Source organism: Podarcis vaucheri, assembly GCF_965113315.1.
Source record: "Podarcis vaucheri genome assembly, chromosome: 2".
Taxonomy (NCBI): domain Eukaryota; kingdom Metazoa; phylum Chordata; class Lepidosauria; order Squamata; family Lacertidae; genus Podarcis; species Podarcis vaucheri.
In genome coordinates, this window is record NC_138760.1 from 42,247,998 (window position 1) to 42,251,616 (window position 3,619).

Below are 3,619 nucleotides of genomic sequence, written 5' to 3' on the forward strand. Positions count from 1 at the left end.
TGCTCCTGTCTTCCAGCCATGTGTGGACTCTGTAGGGAATGGGGAGGATCATTCCAAGTGCTCCGGTTCCTGGCATAATGAGGACTCTGGAGTTCCTGTATCTTATAGATTCATAGAAGTGTAGAATTGGAAGGCATCCCTAGCGTCACCTAGTCCAACCCCCTGCTGTGCAGGAATCTCAACTTGATCATACATGACAGATGACCATACAACCTGATTAAAAACCTTTAAGGATGGTCAACCAACTCTCCTCTTCCACTTTCAAACAAGAGGTTGTAATTTTGCCTCCTCACTGACAAGAAGCTTTTTATGAGGATTGCCAATAATGCCCTTCTGCATTCTATGTAGGATAGACAGGCCAGTCTCTACGCAAGAGAAGAAACAGACACAAATCTGACATCAGAAATGGCAATATACCAAGAGACTGGGGGGGCACATTTCTCTGTAACTGAGCTTAAGGTGGCCACCCTGGAGCTAAAGAGCAAAATCCACCCAAGAGGTTAAATGCTACCATTGGCATGATGGATTATTATCAAACCACAACATGTGGTAATTGGCTCACCGATGCCAAAATGCCTGCTAGCAACCAACTGTTTTGTGAATCAGCCCTAGGGTTGCCACCTTTCTTTTGGCAAAATACAGGGTGGGGCGTTGCAATTTTTTTTTTATTATCTGGTGCTGAAGTGACTTCAAAGCGATCCATTACAATCTATTGCAGCCTAACCAGATGGCCCCTCTGGAATTGGTCACAGAAATTTGTAAATCTGTCTGGGCTTGGCTACCCAGAGCTTAAATGAATGAACTTTCAAACGCATGCATTTGGAGAAGACCCCTAACTTGGCAGAGAGAGGGAGAGAGAGACCCCTGAAACACAGGACAAATTTTTATCAATACAGGATGTAGCATTTTTCATCGAAATACGGGACAGTCCTGTACAGTATTATATAGGACGGGTGGCAACGTTATCCCCATCTGTGCGTTTCCTGACCTTACTGCCTGCGCTCCCTCCCCTCGCGCACAGACGCAACCCGGGCTGACACTTCATGCAGCTGATGGAGCAGACTCAGACTGCAGTCCCGGGAAAGTTTACGCCAGATGGAACGTGTTAGTCTTTAATGGCTCCAGGAGACTTTCGCTTGCTTTCGCTTAGCGGGAAGCGCCCGGACCACCTGCACAGCGCCTGAGAGAGAGAGAGAGAGAGAGAGAGAGAGAGAGAGAGAGAGAGAGAGAGAGAGAGAGAGAGCTTGGAAGCGGGCTCTGCGATTGGCTGCCCGGACCGCGGCGCGCTGCAAGTTGGGCGGGAGACGGCCGGGCTGCCCCACTCTCTCCGCGTGCGCCCGGCCGCCATGGAGCGCAACTGGAGCGCCGTCGGGGGGCCGGGCAATGCCTCGTCGAGCAGGCCCGGAGAGGCGGCGGCCGCGTGGGCTTTCGGCGCGGTGCTGTCGGTGATGTATGTGGCCGGCGTGGCGGGCAACGTGTACACGCTGGGTCTGCTGTGGCGCTCGGGCCGGTGCGCCCGCAGCGCGCCCCTGTCGGGCTCCATCGCCAGCCTGGCGCTGGCCGACCTGCTCTACCTGTGCTCCATCCCCTTCATCGTGGGCACGTCGGTGGCGCAGGACTGGTACTTCGGCGAGCTGGGCTGCCGCGTGCTGCTGAGCCTGGACCTGCTCACCATGCACGCCAGCATCTTCACGCTGACCGTCATGTGCACCGAGCGCTACCTGGCCGTCACCAGGCCGCTGGCTACGCGGCAGCGGTCGCGGCGCTTCAGCAAAGCCACGGCCGGCGCCGTCTGGGGGGTGTCGCTGCTGCTCACGCTGCCCATGATGCTGATGGTCACGCTGAGCCGCAGCAAGGACGGCAAGCACATCTGCGCGCCCACCTGGAGCCCCGACGCCTACCGGCTCTACCTGACGGTGCTCTTCAGCACCAGCATCCTGGCCCCGGGGCTGATCATCGGCTGCCTGTACGCGCGCCTGGCCACCACCTACTTGGAGTCGCAGAGGAACCCTCCGCGCAAGAAGGAGCCCAAGCGCTCCCCGCGCCAGAAGGTGCTCATCCTGGTCTTCACCATCGTGCTGGTCTTCTGGGCTTGCTTCCTGCCCTTCTGGATCTGGCAGCTGGTGCCCCTCTACCACGGGCCCCTCGGGCTCGCGCCCCACACCCAGAAGTGCATCAACTACCTGGTGACCTGCCTGACCTACAGCAACAGCTGCATCAACCCGTTCCTCTACACCTTGCTCACCAGGAACTACCGCGAGTACCTGCGCAACAGGCACAGCAACTTCTACCGCTTCACGTCGTCCTTCCGCAAGAGGGGCTCCAGCCTGCACTGCTCCTGGAGGCGATCCACCTCCTCCGGCACCCACGGCGAGTCCGGATCCGAGGCCCTGAGCATGGCCACGTTAAGGGACTGCAAATGAACTCTCTTCCCCCGGTTTCTTAGGAGCAGCTTGCAAACACCTCCGAGATCCAGCTGGGCCTGGGCAAGGTAAGGCCTCCTATGTGTCTGACTAAAGTTTGGGAGGAGTTGGGCCCATTTCCAAGGAGGGACACTTAAGTAAAGAAAGGCTTGTGTAGAATGAGCCTAGCTTTGCTTACTTAGAAGTAAACCCCTTTGATTTCAGCCAGACTTGTTTCCAAGCAAGTACTGCCAGCCTAACTGTGCCAACTACCAACAGTTCCATTAAGTACTGGTGAAACTTTGGAGTAAATATGCGCAGCATTGTACAATAAGCTTGCTAACTCAGAAGTAAGTCTTCCTTGATGGCACTGCAGCCCGATGCTGTTCATATAAAATGGAAACTCCCTTTTGAATTTGGTGGGTTTTACTCCTAGATAGGCGTGCATAATCATGCAGTCTTAAATTAGATCATGTCAGTTGTGGATCTTGTTAAAGTGGACTAAAAATAAAAGGTATGCCCTTTTTAAAGTAGTTGGGCATCCTGGTTCATGTGTGATTTGTCTTTGCAGTGAAAACCCAGGATTTTATACATATTTTTATTTGCTTCTGTCAAAAGCCTATTCAAGTATCACTTGTGTAAAGATGCTTTCAATCTGGCATTTCTAAACCTATCTCTGAGTGGTCCCTAGGATCAGCAGCTGGCAGTACCTCTGATTGTGCCCCTCAAAGTTAAGGCCACAGGGTGTGTTGTTGTCAAAAAGGGGGAAATAAATTTGGGAGCTAGAACAGATGCAGAAGGGACCTGCTATCAGGCTGCTAAGGTGAAGCCTGCTTCTCCCTCACACTTGCTTCTCAGAGCATCTCTGCTCTGGCAAAACTATTTGCTGACTTGGGCCACAGAGGCAAAAGTGGCACCAACCCAAATATTCTAGGCTAGACAATCCTAACTTCTGATCAAATTCTCTCCCCCCAACCCTTAACAAAAAAATTTAAAAAGGCCTGGAGTGACACTGGAGTCCCTTCAAACATTCAGAATGAAACAGAGCACTTGGTACAGTTCTCACAGAACTACAGAATTTCAGAATTCAGGTGTGTGTTTGTGTGGGAGGAGTTACATGATTTAATTCTATATGGAAATGTTTATGCTTGAGAAAAGCTAGCACATTTGGGAAGAGGATTTAGCTGGCTTTCTATGGGCAGGGATTTTTTTAGATG

The 3,619-nt window shown here is 52.6% G+C and overlaps 1 pseudogene across 1 annotated transcript; it reads left to right on the forward strand.

The window, feature by feature from the left end:
* Positions 1-1,346: 1,346 nt before the first annotated feature.
* LOC309521652 (urotensin-2 receptor pseudogene) lies at positions 1,347-2,839 on the forward strand (annotated as a pseudogene). The gene has a single exon. The product of its transcript is annotated as a urotensin-2 receptor pseudogene (transcript).
* The last annotated feature ends 780 nt before the right edge of the window (positions 2,840-3,619 follow it).